At 40.8% G+C, this 17,262-nt stretch overlaps 1 long non-coding RNA gene across 1 annotated transcript in view; it reads right to left on the bottom strand.

Annotated features, from left to right (window-relative positions):
* Positions 1–579: 579 nt before the first annotated feature.
* LOC134932547 (uncharacterized) overlaps positions 580–17,262 on the bottom strand; it is a 43,804-nt gene continuing 27,121 nt past the window's right edge. The window contains exon 3 of the long non-coding RNA XR_010179392.1: positions 580–708. This is a non-coding gene — a long non-coding RNA (uncharacterized LOC134932547). The remainder of the gene's footprint in view (positions 709–17,262) is intronic.

Genomic DNA, 17,262 nt, shown 5'->3' with positions numbered 1-17,262 from the left:
TTCTGTGCTTAGACTTAGATACCATTGGCATGATGTCTCTTAATGGTATGCAATTATTCCAAACGACGGAAAAATCTGATAACCAAAATACTTCTGGTCCCAAGCATTTTGGATCTGGGATAGTCAACCTGTATAACTTTTTTGAGTAGCTGAATGTATGTTCATTGGAAGTATATAATGGTAGTCATCATATTTTAGTGATATTGTCTTGGCCTAACAGCATGTATAAATGGGTGGTATAAATGAATGATTTCGGGCTCACAGTCTTTTACATTCCATTTATGTATGCTTAATACAGCACATCAATGAATGCACAAAAATAGTGCTGATGTATTAACAAAAAGGTAGCTCAATGACCACACTATGAAGACAAATGAATCTGCTTGTGTTTATGACACTGCAGAAAATTATATGGTTCTATTTTGATACATCCCAAGTGCATCTCAGATGTGTGAGGAATACATCAAAGGTCTTTGAAAGGAAATTACTTCAATTTAATAATGCAATTAACGAAGTTTATTATTACTCGTGAATTTACATTACACAACATTACACAATTGACGGTAGGTATCATTTAATTCAATTAATGGAAATATACATACGAAAGATGGAATCACCAGTATAAAATCACTTACAGTATCAGGGAATAGGACCACCATGTAAAGCTACTGTGGACTGTATGCACCTTGTTATTTAGTCTACCGGTGCCTGGAATGAGAGGAATACATCATCTTTCTCTCACAAGAAAGTCACTCCACTGATGCCTACCCAAGTCAATTCATTCTACACCATCAATGCTTGATTGGTTTCAGATTTAGTAGCTAAGACATCCATGACATATGATAACCTCATGAGTATCAGACTCCTGAAACCATTGGGTGACCACATGTACTCTGTGGATGGTGAAGAAAGAAAATCTGTAACATGGGATTAAGATGGTCATCACCATGCAAGAGCATCACTGCTCTCAAACCATGCCGGATGGATGCGCCACATGACATTACAGAACCACCAGATCCCTTCACTATTGCAGAAACACTCAGGACTATACAGATATTTAGTTTGGTTCTTTAGTTTGGCACCTCAATTGCACTTGTCCATTTGTTACAAAGGCTAAATATTTTTGGCCGTATCACCTTCCTACACAGTTCAGTACTACTTTGTGATTGTGTCATTAAGCTTGCAATGTATATTTAGGTATGATGAGTGCTTTGTGAAGTTTAAACTGATTATTATAGCCTGCTCTTTGGTGTTCTCATCTGCCAATTTTAGATAAAGCTAGATGCTTGCCCTACTCATCTGTTTTGCCTTGAATTTTAATGACTGCATAAACATTATGGAGTAAGCCCTTACGCCCACTGTTGCTCTTTGCTAATGTTTTTCCGGGTAGAAGTTGATTTACCGACGGACACAATACCGACGGTCATAATCCCAACAGCCATTGGCCGACAGTCCAAATACCACCATGATCAAAATACTGACATTCATTATACCGACATGTTCAGAATGACGACATAGTCAGAATATCAACATTTGAAATGCCGACATTTCAAAATGCCGACATGCGTTTTTATGGAATTTTCCCCCCAAATCAGACTTGTTCATAATTTACCATTTGTACAAAGAGAGAGAAGGAAGAATTGCCCTCAGGTGGTGCACATTACAAAATATAAATATAAAATATAACTTTTATATTCCATTAATAAAAATTCCATTAATACATGACTGATACAAGCTATATCAATCTTACACTCAGTGGATATATCGTGTGTGGAGTAGTTCATTTTAAACACTTTTCTTATCTTTTCTCACTCGTCTATATTTTTATCCTATATTTCGCAGGTTTTTACATGGATGGAATTAAAAGTTATATTTTATATTTATATTTTGTAATGTGCACCACCGAGGGCAATTCTTCCTTCTCTCTCTTCGTACAATTGATCCTTATTTTGCCTGTGGTAGCACCCCCCTACCTTTATTAATATACAATGTAAAGGAATATTATTAAAACTAAATATATAAAAATGTCTGGGGCTACTTTTTGATATAAGGTGACTTGTGTGACTGTCTGTTATTATAAAGCTTCATACTTTACCATCCCAGTGGACCTGGAGGGGGAATATAATAGTGCGCTCGGCACCGTGCCTGAAGCATGGCGAGCGCAGCGAGCCATGCGAGGGGGTGCGGTACACTTACACGGTGTCCATGTCGACCTATGTCGACATTGACACACAAAACTCCCCAGAAAACTCATGTCAGTATTTTGAAATGTCTGTATTCTGACTATGTCGGCATTTTGAACATGTCGGCATAATGAATGTTGGTACTTTGACCGTGTCGATATTTTGTCAGTCAATGGCTGTCGGGATTATGACCGTCAGTATTGTGTCCGTTGGTAAATCATACTGAACCCTGTTTTTCCTATGGCATTCCATGCTGAAATCACTTAAGACTCTGTTGCTCATTACCTAAGAAAGGGCCTAATTCAGACCTGATCACTAGCAGGCGATTTGTGCACTGCTGCGATCGATAGTCACCGCCTACAGGGGGAGGGTATTTTAGCTGTGCAAGTGTGCGAACACATGTGTAACATAGCTGTACAAACTGATTTTGTGCAGTTTCTGCACTGCCCAGAACTTAGCCACTGCGATCACTTCAGCCTGTCCGGGACCGGAATTGACGTTGGGATCCTTCCCTGCAAATGCATGGACATGCCTGCATTTTTCCAACCCCTCCCTGAAAACGGTCAGTTGCCACCCAGAAACACCTTCTTCCTGTCAATCTCCTTACGATCACCCTTGCGAACGGATCCGTCACACAAACCCATCACTGAGCGGCAATCTGCTTTGTACCCGTGCAACATGCGCAGTTCAGACCTGATCGCAGGCTGTGAGAAAACATAGCCTAGCGATCAGGTCTGAATTACCCCCAAAGTTAGCTGTACTGGTCACTGAAGCTCCTGCTAATGCCCCCCAACAATTATGCATTATGCAAAGCCAATGAGGTCTCCTCTTGCTGCCATACTAACCACTATTATAGGCAACCTGGGTAGTCCATCATTTTTGTACATTATGTTGTGTTACTTGCTTAAGAGATGCATGAGCCAAACCAATTTGCCCACTACTTGGAAATTATAATACAACTAAAAAGTGTGGTTCAATCTAACCGCCTAGCCTGTCTGACTATTGTGATGGTTATTTATAATCATTATTATTTACAGAAATGTCTTTCTTTTTGACAAATTATGCCCTCCTACAGCATCTGAATATCATTGATAGATTACAAAATTTCAGCCATATTACCTACACTTTATATGAGGTAGGCATGTCAACTCTTGCTGTGTAATATTTCCCACAGATTATTTCAGTTAAATCTATTTTATGAACCAAAATGAAGAAAAGAAAGACCTCTCTATGGCAGTGCACCGGGCATTATATTTTGCTGTTATAATAATATATTTTATTAATCTTCAGTTAAAATTGTCTTTATACCACTGAAACCTGTTTTTTTAAGCAAAATATTAAAAACATATCAAATAGATAGAATAGTGATAGAAAAATAAAGTAGTGAATTAAAAAAAGAAAATATTGCTATCCATCCACTCACCATCTTAAGTGGATTGCAAAAATGTTGTTTTATATACAGTATACAGTATATTCACTAAATGATATTCTTATACCTTTGTGCACTAGCACAAATAGATACTTTTATATAGGCTTTCAGAAAATGAGGTCATTATGTAGGACAGTGGTTCCCAAACTGGGTGCCGTGAGGCTCTTGCAGGGGTGCCTCAAGTTGGTGGTCCAGGACCAAATCAAATTATTTATGGTCAAAGTGAGCTAGTGGCTGCTAATTGTAATTAGGACAATTAGAAGCATTCTGTACACCAGCACATAATTGAGCCTAAGGATTATAGGTAAGGACAATTTACTTAATTTAATAGTCTTTTCAAAATTCTCAATAAAAAAACTTTAGCCTAGGGGTGCCGTGAAAAAATTGTTGATACTCTAGGGCGCTGTGATGCAAGAATGCAGTGATGTAGGGCATTTGTACTGTATTTAATTTTCATACTATATCTCAAAGATAGGACTAGAGGTGCCCGGAGCAAAGGTATATTTCGGTGCCCCTGAACTGAATTGGGGTCCTGGACAACATTGTGGAAGCATGTTACATTTGAAAAGAACAATTATTTAAAAATCCTAAATTGGTGACAGGGTTAGTTCCAGACCTTGTGGAGCTTAGGGCAAAAGTTTCCTTTTTGGTGTCCTCCAAGTTCAAAAAGGGGAGGCGTGGCCACAGAATAGTACCAATTCACATTACAAAGCAAGGTAGTGTCCGATTACACCACAGAGTAGTGTCCGTTATTTATATCACACCACACAGTATTACCCCTTATATAGGTAATGCCACACAGTCGGGTCCATTACACGCGTTATACCACACAATAGAGACGCTTATACATGTTACGCCACAGTACAGCTCCTTATACATGTTACACTATTGCAGAGTCCCTTATACACGTTAAATCACAATAAAGAAGCTATGGAAGTAGCTGTATTTAACTGTTTACTTGTTTAATTCAGAAAAATTAAAACCACTATATATACCCTGACTGACCTGACCTCACAACCCCCAATCTCTCAATTTAAATAATACCCCAAATGTGACACCCCCCCACCCACCCCACCCCACCCCACCCCCCCCACACACACACACACACACACACACACACACACAGCCCTCATAGTCCCATCAATCTCTCAATGAAAATAATGCCCCAAAACTGACACCCCAAAATCTGATAATCTCCCAATGACTCAATGAAAATAATGCCCCAAAACTGGCACCCCAAAATCTGATAATCTCCCAATGGCTCAATGAAAATAATGCCAGAAATGTGACATGACATCCCCCCCCCCCCCACCACCACCCCCCAGGTCTGAAACCTCCACAAACTATTAATGAAAATAATGCACCAAAACTGCCATTTCAGACCTGATAATCCCACTAAGCCTCAATGAAAATAAAGTCCCAGAATTGCCTGAGGGGCAGAGAGAGCTGCAACTCAACATCCTGGGGGGCAGAGAACGAGAGCTATGCCACAGCAGCCTGATGGGCAGAGTGAAGTGCTGCAGCTTCTACTGCAGAGGGAGATGCTGCTGCAGCAGCCGGTGCACAGAGAAGTGCTGCAGCATTAATGTAGAGAGAGGTGCTGTAGCAACTGAGGTAGAAAGAGGTGCTGCAACAGCCGGGGCAGAAAGAGGTGCAGCTGGGGCAGAGAGAGGTGCTGCAGCAGCCGGGGCAGAGAGAGGTGCTGCTGCTGCATAGAGAGGTGCTGCATTAGCTAGGGCAGAGAGAGGTGCTGCAGCAGCTGAGGCAGAGAAAGGTGCTGCTGCTGCAGAGAGGTGCTGCATCAGCTAGGGCAGAGAGAGGGGCTGCAGGGCAGAAGAAAGCCTGCTGCATAGCCACAAGCAGACAGTGAGACATATAAAGAGAGCGGCAGAGCTCAGGCATGTGCTGGCTGTGAGTGTCTCCTGCTGTCGCCTCTGGTCTACCCTGTTCCCTACATAGTGGGGCGCACCCTCTTACTTATTCAGCGCCCGGAGCTCGCGCTCCACTGGAGTCTTCCTCGCTACACCCCTGGATAGGACTATCTCCTAGAGAAATCTGTTCACAAAATCAGCTCATAGAACTGCAGAGTGACATAATTATTCTACAGTAACTAGGGTCTAATCAGACAATTTTCTTTTCACAATATTAGGGTACAAAGTAACCTAGGTACTCACACAATGTTTCAATTTATGTGGTGTAGCAGGATTATTTAGCACATTATTGAATGGAGAGGGATGATTAAATATGTATATCAATATTCATATATTTATATATCATTGTGTTCTATATTCATTCATAGGTGAAGAAACAGCATTATGGTTCGAGGACCAGCACTATAGTGACTAGTTATTATCTATAGTGATGCCATTATTTTATTATTTATTGTGATCCATACTGGGCTTAACTGTTTATAGATCTGTTGAGGACACTATGCCATACATATAGTTTGCATTTAATATTAGTGATGAGCGGATTCGGTTTTACTCGGTTTTACTCGGTTCTCAAAACGGCATCTTATTGGCTCACGGATGTCACGTGTTTTGGATAGCCAATAAGATGCCGTTTTGAGAACCGAGTAAAACCGAGTAAAACCGAGTAAAACCGAACCTCGCTCATCACTATTTAATATGTGATGTACATTAAATATTATTCCAGCCTTGTAGACCAGTACTTTGGCTGCAGTTTCAGGTTGTGAATTTGTAATATCTGTCCCATGGCTATCTATATACTGTAAGCAGGGGCTGGCTGGGCAGAGGGGTAGGGTGCCATATGCCCCGCGGGCCAGTGCAATTTAAAGGGCTGTACACACAGGGAGATTTCTCCCAAAGATGTGTGCTGAGCGATCTAGCACAGAACGCTCAGCACACATCTCTTCCCCCACTCAGCACACAGCGCGATGTGTGCTGAGCGAGGGGGGGGCACTCATTTCACCCAGCACTGAAATGAGCGATCTCACTAGATTTGGCCTGCATGCAGGCCAATCTAGTACTGGCGATAGCAACTTGCGGGGCAGCACATCGCTATCGCTATGGGGCATACACACGGAGAGATCTGTGCTTAAAATATAGGCAGATTACTTAGAAATTAAGCACGGATCTCTCCATGTGTATCCCCCTTAAGTGTTCCAGTGCCATTTTTGCATTGCATTCCCTGTGAAAAGCTGGGCCACTTGCTTGAGTCTTCCCCCCAGGCTGAAAGTTTCCAGCCAGCCCCTGACTGTAAGGTGCTGTACAGGTGTAACACTGTTGACCAGAGTTTCCCAAACTCTCCCATTATTGTCCAAGTTTTAGGGATATCCATGATTTAACACAGGTGACTTAATTAGCACCTCAGTCAATATGATTAAACCATCTGGATTCAAGCATGGATATTCTTAGAATCTGGACTGTAATTGTGAAGTTTGGGAAACTGCTGTAGACAAATTCACAGTGCAGATGATAGCATAGTTGTTTTGGGTGCCTCATTAAATCCATATCGCCTCCCAACTACCCATTTTTAATAAGTATATATACACTGTTTAGCAGATAACTGCTTATTATTAATGATATAAGTGTACAGTTGTTATTTGTGTCATTATGACCCTATAGCTAAACGGTATCTGGACTTTAGTTCTAAACTAAAAAGGTCTACAGTCAATAGATCTACCACTAATGGTAGACATGCATTAGGTCAACAGGGTCAAAAGGTCGACATGTAAAATGTAGACAGTTCAAAAGATTTGACAGGGACGAAAGGTTGACATGACAATGGTCGACACACATGGTAGACACAAGTTTTTCCATTTCTTTTATTTTTTCAACTTTTTCATACTTTAACATCCACGTGGCCTACGATTGGGAATAGTAACCTGTGCCAAGCGCAGTAGTAGCAGAGTGATGCCCCTTGCCCGAAGCTCGCAAGCCATGCGAGGGAATGTGGTACACTAATTGGACTTGTTTGTGGCAGAAAAGTGACAAAACACCCCCAAGAACAAAATAAAATTGTCTACTTTTTTTGTGTCAACCATTTACATGTCGACCTTTTGACCGGGTCTGTCATTAGTGGTAGACCTATTGACTGTAGATCTTTTTAGTGTAGATCTAATAATCCACACCCTAGATAAACTGTGACCATGGGTTTGCTGCAATAGCTATTCACGCTGAGTATAAAGCAAAATATAGGGGTAGATTTAACAAGTGATATTACTGTTCTAATTCGTTACGTATGATAAATGGTGCTCCAGCCAATTAGTTCCTGTCATGTTTTTGAAAAACGACACTTAGGAGCTGATTGGCTGGAGCACCATTTAACATTCTTAGCAAGTGATAACAAGAGTTGTTAATCTACGCCCAGTCCCCAGAGCACTTTCATAAAAACTTATTTCCCCAATTTTTGGTTCAAATTCTATTTAAGTCAGGCAGTAGCATATCCAGCTTGTTATAAACATTAACTGAATATACTGTATGATACATTATTGGATAATGGGACAACTATTTACAATTAAAACGTAAAACCTATATAGGTTTCGGTGTGGAAAATATATATTTTGGAGTGTTGTAAATCTATTTTATGTAAGTATATCATCTTCTAAGAGACATGGCCTCTTGTACTGATGGTGATATGTTATCTCCAATAATCCCACTTTTTCTATTTCATTTTTCATAAATATCTTTATCAAGAGAACATAACTTTGTGGTAATCTGATGGCCACATATATAATTTTTTGTTATACTTTCATTAAAGGGTAACTTCAGGCAGAAGCTACATATTAAGAATAAACTCTCTACCTCATACCAATGCCTAATCATTCCCCTCAAACCATATTATTGCAAATCTCTACATATTTTACCAGAAATATCAATTAATATAGCCATTACATTGCAAACCAGTTGTAATAGCACACTTTTCTGTCATACAAAAAGTAACAGGTGCCATGCCTCCAAATATTCCCAGTCTCCATCCAGTCTCCTCTTACACCCACCTCCAACACTCTCATAACTCCTCCCATTACACCTCCCTGACACTCCCTAATTTACGCCCATTTTAATATAAACTTTATATAAATTGTATATTATTTGATATCAACTTTTTAATATAGTCATAGGGCAATCACAAAAGTCTCTTACAAGACATGTGTTTTAGTGCACCCAAAACCAGGGAGTTTCTTTATCTTTCCTTTGTATCAGATTACCTGACTCTCCGGGGTGCACCTCCACATGAGATATTTCATAGAATAAATACAGCCACTTGATTAAATTATTGTGGATCACATCAAAAATCCCTACCCTGTGTAGGGAATAATCATTACCTGTGCTTAATGTCTCCCAATCCCCCCTTTCCCTCAAAAGCAAGACATGTGTTTTATCAGATAAGATTCATAGGTTTGAAAAAAGCCACAGTACATCACACAGCACAGCTATTCAAAAAAATAGATGAAGAAAAGGTATTACACAGTGATAAACCCTGGGAGTTATTGTGGCATTGATAAATATTATAAGGCTAATAAAGGAGAGATAAAAAGAACAGAAATTAAAAAATGGCTACAAGATCAAGATGTCTATATGTTGAATAAGATGGACTTTAGAATGTTTAAAACACAAAACTTTTCTCACAGAAAAAGAATTGTATGATCTAACCATAATTTCTAAATAATTACATTATTCATGCTGGACATGCTCAGACATTTATATATCTATATTATTTAAATAAAATATTTGCGTTATTTTCGCAAACATAGGTAGAAACAAGGGGTAATTCAGAGTTGATTGCAGCAGCACATTTGTTACCAGTTGGGCAAAACCATGTGCACTACAGGTGGGGCAGATATAACATATGCAGAGAGAGTTAGATTTGGGTGGGTTATTTTGTTTCTGTGCAGGGTAAATACTGGCTGCTTTATTTTTACACTGCAATTTAGAGTTCAGTTTGAACACATCCCACCCAAATCTAACTCTCCCTGAACATGTTATATCTGCCCCCCCCCCCTTTGCAGGGCACATAGTTTTGCCCAACTGCTAACAAATTTGCTGCTGCGATCAACTTTGAATTAGGCCCATAGTGTATTTGTGCTTAAGTCATACAAAAAATTTTTTTACATCTTTGCATTTTTGTTACATCAGTAATGCAAGTTTATTAAATGTTTATGATATGTTAAAGAAGCCTCCTCGTTATCTATCTCAAGAAGAAAATCAAAAGAAAATCCACTGATTCTGTGATTTTAACCAATTTAAATAAAGGTTATATTTTATTTTAACTCAGTGCTTAAAATACTTTTTTTTTTCCACCAAGTCATCGGTGGGAGTTGCTATAACAAAAGACTCTTACAAGACATGTGCTGTGCCAGATAAGACTTTACTTACAACTTTATTACAGGACATCTCTAGCCTACAAAATTATTGTTAACAATAACAACAATTGTTTAATATCACATTCATGTCTTTCCTTAAAATGTAAGTATACATTGTATTTATTGTATCCTCTTTAAATTTTCTGAACATGCTTTACAAAATGATCATTCACAAATTGCTGCAAGTGCTGCTCACTGTTTGTATACTGCAACTCTAGTAATTGTATGACAACTTGCTGGTAATTATGTGCATTTACGTAAAAAAAAAGTATATTTGCATTTTTGTTACATGAACAATACAAGTTTATTAAATGTTTATGATATATTAAAGAAGCCTCCTTATTATCTATCACAAGAAGCAAATCAAATAAGTTATTTACACATATATTATATTAAATTTTTCTTATGCCAGCACTGCTACAGGTTGAGTATCCCATATCCAAATATTCCGAAATACGGAATATTCCGAAATACAGACTTTTTTGAGTGAGACTGAGATAGTGAAACCTTTGTTTTTTGATGGCTCAGTGTACACAAACTTTGTTTAATACTCAAAGTTATTAAAAATATTGTATTAAATGACCTTCAGGCTGTGTGCATAAGGTGTATATGAAACATAAATGAATTGTGTGACTGTACACACACTTTGTTTAATGCAAAAAGTTATTACAAATATTGGCTAAAATTACCTTCAGGCTGGGTGTATAAGGTGTATATGTAACATAAATGCATTCTGTGCTTAGATTTAGGTCCCATCACCATGATATCTCATTATGGTATGCAATTATTCCAAAATACGGAAAAATCCGATATCCAAAATTCCTCTGGTCCCAAGCATTTTGGATAAGGGATACTCAACCTGTATTATATATTTGGTGCCACAGTAACTAAAAAGGAAGGGAGAACGGGATCCGGTCTCTAGGTCAACAGTAATTAGGTCGACCACTATTGGCCGACAGTAACTAGGTCGACAGGGTCTTCAGGTTGACATGTTCTAGGTCGACAGGTCAAAAGGTCGACATGAGTTTTTCATGGGTTTTTTTTCTTTTTTTGAACCTTTTCATACTTAATGATCCACATGGACTATGATTGGAACGGTAATGTGTGCAGAGCGAAGCGGTAGCGGAGCGAGGCACCTTGCCCGAAGGCGAGCCATGCGAGGGGACACGGTGCACTAATTGGGGTTCCTGGTCACTCTACAAAGAAAACGATACCAAAAAACTATAAAAAAAACTCATGTTGATTTTTTGACCTGTCAACCTAGACCGTCGACCTAAAGACCCTGTCGACCTAGAGACCCTGTCGACCTAGTTATTGTCAACCAATAGTGGTCGACCTAGACACTGTCGACCTAGTTACTATCTACCTTCCATATCACACCCGGGAGAACAGTGTTATTGTGAGGCTGGACATAACAGGACAGAAAGCAAGCAGTGTGTAATACAGTATGATGTAGGGGGTGTGGTAGAGTATGCCGGCGGGCAAAGGCTCCCGGCGGCCAGCATACCGGCGCCGGAATCCCGACCGCAGGCATACCGACAGCTGGGCAAGCGCAAATGAGCCCCTTGCGGGCTCGCTGTGCTCGCCACGCTGCGGGCACGGTGGCGCACAATATATTCTCCCTCCAGGGGCGTCGTGGACGCCCAAGAGGGAGAAAAGGTGTTGGTATGCCAACTGTCAGGATTCCGGCGCCGGTATACCGTGCACCGGGATCCGGACAGCCGGCACACTGAAGACCACCTGATGTATGGATGGTTCAATCTGCTGAAAAGCTCTTTAGAGCAATACACACTAGACGAGAAAGGAAAAGTTCTCACTCAGAAGGGCCAATCTGAGCAAGATCTTTTACAATCTTGTCTAGTATGTACACTTAATGTCGTTAATGATGCATGCTCCCGCACATCATTAACGACCCTTTCCCTCGTCAGAACATGTATTTGTTACATGTTAACATGTAGACTGTATTTGGATGCGTGTTTTTATGTAAAATGTATGGTGTTATTGAGTGTGGATGGTGTTAGAGAGAGTTCAGTGAATGTACATGAACATATTAATGTATCCACAGCAAGAAATCCAGTTTCTAAAATGTTGCTGCTTTGATGTAGCGTATAGATAATCATTTATAATATATTTTTCTGTTACAGAACATGTGATATAAAAAAATTATAATTATAAAAAATGAGGTTCCATTCACGAATAGTAAAATGTAAAAATATATGTAGGTTTGGTGCTTCCATTTTTGTAGATGTTGGACTGCCAGAAATAGGTGAACTTTTCTCAGTTTTCTGTTCATTGTAACATGTTTAACTTTTTTGTGTGCAGTCTACTTTATAAATATAGTACAATATACTTGTATTAGAAAATAGCAGAACAGTGAACAAGGTGCAGCCACGCTGTAAAAACAAAGATTTCACTTTAGCATCTTTAAATGCTACAAAAACAAGTAGATGTAAGTGAATCAGCCCTGGCATGCCTACTGATTATATGTATTCATGACACAATATACAGTAAGAGAGGGAAGAACAGAAACATAGCATAGCCAGTAACAGTCCAAACACTCCCAAGTGCAGAGTAATAATTATGGAGGAGTGATACTGTAATACGGGATGCGTTAGGCATCCTAGCGGTCGGGATGCCTCAAGCCTTTTTTAAAGAAGTATCCACACTCCCCATAATATATCTCCTTACACTATATACTGTTTTCTATCTGCGCATCAATAATTCCACTTGATTTAGGAACAATTTATATTTTCCAGTTTTCTTTAAGGATGCATAAAAAAGACAAAAGCACATATAACAAGACAACACAGTGTGACCAAGTATACAGAAACCTACTCACATGTATTAAAGCCATTTAAAACATAATATAATAAGCCACCATGCAGCATGTTACCCCTTTTTGTGTAGGATTCCTACTGGATGTAAAGATGGCAATAAGCTCTTCAAAGCCGCAATGTCCCAATCATATTAGACATAGCTGGAAAATCCTACAGTCAGCAAAAATGACAGATACTGCTGATCCAAGGGAGCTGGTCCCACTATTACACTTGATGTGTATGTCCTTTCTAAAGAGTCTGTGGCACAGTATTCCTTTATATACAGTACACAAAACAGCTTCAAATAGTTCAATAACAACTCTGCTAATTGTCTAAAATCTATGTGAAATTTTCCGAAAACCAGAAGTAACATGGCCGCCAAACCAGTACTGCAGTTATTATAGTAAGCATTCCAAGTACTCCAAACAGAAAGTTATGTTGTGCCCATTCTCACACTGCATTCTATAGACTTTAATAGGAAGTATATGCGCCCAGTCATGCGGTCCACACCATTCCTAGCGCAGGAGTTGCAGAGTACACAATATGATAATCATAAGGAATCTTCATTTTAAAGCTTTGCGTTCCATTGGCACCATACGTTTTTCAAAGCATATATGTTGCATTTAGAAAAAGATAAAAATAAAATACAGTACATTAAAATAAACAATACGTAAATAGGTTTTTTTTTTTCTCCAAGTCATACGGAGATCACAAACGTCTCTTACAATACATGTGTTGTTTTAGATAAGAGCTTGGCTACACCACCACACCTTTGTGCAAAATTAACCCATAGATGGTGCAACTTAGAGGAAGAATGATAAAGTCCCCATTTACATTATCCCAATATGGTATATTACTACTCTATGCCAATATTATTTACAAGCCAGCATACAACTGATATGGAATGGATCATGTTGTGCAGCAACTAACATTTGCAACTTAGAGGAAGAATGATGTATTTTATACCCAGAGAGGCCCTGGTCACAGATACTCAATGCAGAGGAATGGCATATTCGGTGTAAAATGAAATATTTGCTTTCTACACAGGGCTGTGGTATCTGCAGCTCCCACACACCGCTGTGGTTTAGCCTTCTGGGATCCTCCATGTTGATAGACCCATTTGAATCTGCTGCCAGTATTAGCATTGAAAACCCTGGGCTGGGGGGAAAAAAACCAATTGTTGCAGTAACGGGTTTACCTATAAATCTGCCATTGGAAAGGTAAAGCGGATGAAGGGCCTAATTCAAGGTTGAACGCAAATGTATTAGCAAAAGCAAATTTGCAAACAAATTTGCAAAGTAAACGCAAGTCTGCACACAAAAAAACACGCCCACAGTGCAAACTAACAAAAAAAACAAATACAGAAAGAGGAGTCACACTGAATGATGTACTTACCAACATAAGCTAAACAAAGGAATAAACCTAAAATTCACAATGAATGTACCTGGGTCCAGGGCAGTGTCAGTGCTTAAAGTGGTCCTAGAGAGGTGGTGGAACTCACCCCATCTCCCCCCCGGCACCCATGTAATAAAGGTATTGCGCGCAGCATAGATGCGCGTGCCAAAAAGGGGGCATGGTCTCAAAAAAGGGGCATGGTAACACAACAGTAATAATGCCCACAGTAGTAGCACCCCTAATACACGTAATGTCCACAATAGTAGCACACCATAATACACATAATGCCCACAGCATTAGCACCCCTTATACAATGCCCACAGTAGTAGTGCTCCTTATGCAATGTCCACTGTACTGGTAGTGCACACAGTGGTAGTGCCCCTTATATAGAGCCCATAGTAGTGGTGCCCCTTATGCAATGCCCCCAGTAGTAGTGCCCCTTATGTCCCCAAGAGTGATGCCCCTTATGAAGTGCCCCCTTTGCAATGCCCTCATTAGTATTGCTCCCATAAATAATGCCCTTAATGGTAATGCCCCTGTGTAGTATTTCCCCTAGTAGTAATGTCACCTGTAGTAATGCCCCCAGTCATTTAGCCACAGTAGTTATGCCCCTGCAGTTATGACCCCAGTAGTTTATTCCCCCCTTAGTTTAGCCTCCCAGTGGTAATGCCTCCTGCAGTTTAGCCCTCATGTAGTTTGCCCCATGTAGTTTAGCCCCCAGTGGTAATGCCCCCAGTAGTTAGCCCCTGTTTGTAATGTCCCCAGTAGTTTAGCTTCCAAGTAGTAATGCCCCCCCCCCTAGTTTAGTCCTTGTAGTTATTCCCCCAGTAGTTTAGTCCCTGTAGTTATTCCCCCAGTAGTTTAGCCCCTATAGTTGTGCCCCAGTAGTTTAGCCCCCTTGTAGTTTAGCCCCCAGTAGTAATGCCCCTGTGTAGTTTGCCCCCTTGTAGTTTAGCACCAAGTAGTAATGTTTCCAGTAATTTAGCCCCTGTAGTTATGCCCCCAGTATTTTAGCCCCCTTGTAGTTTGCCCCCTTGTAGTTTAGCACCAAGTAGTAATGTTCCCAGTAATTTAGCCCCTGTAGTTATGCCCCCAGTATTTTAGCCCCCTTGTAGTTTGCCCCTTGTAGTTTAGCCCATCTGTAGTTTAGCCAAGTAGTAATGCCCCCAGTAGTTTAGCCCCTGTAGTTATGCCCCCAGTAGTTTAGCCCCCCTGTAGTTTGCCCCTTGTAGTTTGTCCCCAAGTAGTAATGCCCCCAAGTAGAAATGCCCCCCTGTAGTAATGCTCCCCTGTAGTTTATCCCCAGTAGTTAGCTCCTTTTTAGTTTTCCCCCTTAACGTTTGCCCCAGTAGCTTGCCCCCTTGTAGTCTGTCCCCTTATAGTTTGCCCCCAGTAGCTTGACCCCTTGTAGTTTGCCCCCAGCAGTTTGCCCCTAGTTGCTTGCCCCCAGTAGTTAGCCCCTTATAGTTTGCCTCCTTGTTCCCTTATAGTTTGCCCCCAGTAGCTTGCCCCCTTGTAGTTTGCCCCCCAGGAGAAGCACTCACCAAGCGCTGTAGTCTTCCTGGCGTCCACTCCTCGGCACTATGGGAGAGACGTCATGACGTCTCTCCCATAGTGCATACTGACAGAGCCGAGAGACGGAAGCCGGAGCTCAATAGTGAGCTCCTGCCACCAGCATCCGCTGCGGAGAGAGAGCCGGTTGCCCGCTGGTAACACAATCTCACCAGGCGCCCGGCATCTCCCTGAGGTGCCAGGCACACATCGGGTGAGGTGAGCAGGAGAAGGCGGAACTGCGTTCCGTCTCCAAGTGGAACTGACGGAATGCAGTTCCGCCCCATTCTGGCTCACTTTAATCCCTGGGCGGTGCATACGCATATCTGCAGATAGCAAAACAAAAAGTACAGAAAAAGACAATGCAGATTCTGCGTGGCTCAATACCTGCCCAGTATCTGAACTGACTTTTCCTGTACTTTTTGCTTGGCTATCTGCAGATATGCGTATGCACCACCCAGGACCCAGGTACATTCATTCTGAATTTTAGGTTTATTCCTTTATTGTATGGTGGTCATTCCGAGTTGTTCGCTCGCTAGCTGCTTTTAGCAGTAGTGCAAACGCTAGGCCGCTGCTCTCTGGGAGTGTATCTTAGCTTAGCAGAATAGCGAACGAAAGAGTAGCAGAATTGCTACTAAATATTTTCTTGCAGTTTCTGAGTAGCTCCAGACCTACTCCTAGATTGTGATCAGCTCGTTCCGTTTAGTTCCTGGTTGACGTCACAAACACGCCCTGCATTCAGCCAGCCACTCCCCCGTTTCTCCAGACACTCCCGCGTTTTTCCCTGACACGCCTGCGTTTTTTAGCACACTCCCGGAAAATGCTCAGTTACCACCCAGAAACTCCCCTTTCCTGTCAATCACTCACCGATCAGCAGTGCGACTGAAAAGCGCCGCAGGAACAACAGCAAAACTGCTAAATTTTTAGTTAAATAACTAAGCGCATGCGCGCTGCATACCATGTGCATGCGCATTTAGCAACAAATCGCAGCATAGCGAAAATCGGCAACGAGTGAACAACTCGGAATGACCACCGTACAACGATAGAATCCCCCCTGGTAAGGTTGCTGGGAAAGGGGAAGAGATTAGCAGGGATAAGCTTTGCAATATATATCACTTGCCTCGGAATACACTCATGAAAATGTTATAGTGGATGCTTAAAGTTCCGTTTTAACTTTTTAAGATGTGTAAATGTTTTTTTCCTTTTTTTATTTCAGGCGTTCAGTTATGCAGGAGGTTTACATTTATCTCGTCTTTGCTGGGGATTTTTTGTTGTTGTTTTTATTACCAAATGCTTTTAATTAAATAGTGTAATCTGTTGGCCTTGTCAGCATGTTATTAAATTATTCTACAACGGTCCTTTCTGAGAATATGTTTAAACTTACTGTATATATACAAATAGATCACTTTGTATCACTATTATAATACACAAGTCAGGTTAACCTGTAAACTCCTGTGGGGGTCATTCCGAGTTGATCGCTCGCTGCCGATTTTCGCAGCGCAGCGATCAGGTGAAAAATCGGCATTTATGCATATGGGCCGCAATGCGCATACAGGTACAAAG

The sequence above is a fragment of the Pseudophryne corroboree genome, chromosome 6 (assembly GCF_028390025.1).
Source record: "Pseudophryne corroboree isolate aPseCor3 chromosome 6, aPseCor3.hap2, whole genome shotgun sequence".
Taxonomy (NCBI): Eukaryota; Metazoa; Chordata; class Amphibia; order Anura; family Myobatrachidae; genus Pseudophryne; species Pseudophryne corroboree.
This window is presented reverse-complemented; position numbering and strand designations above follow the sequence as displayed.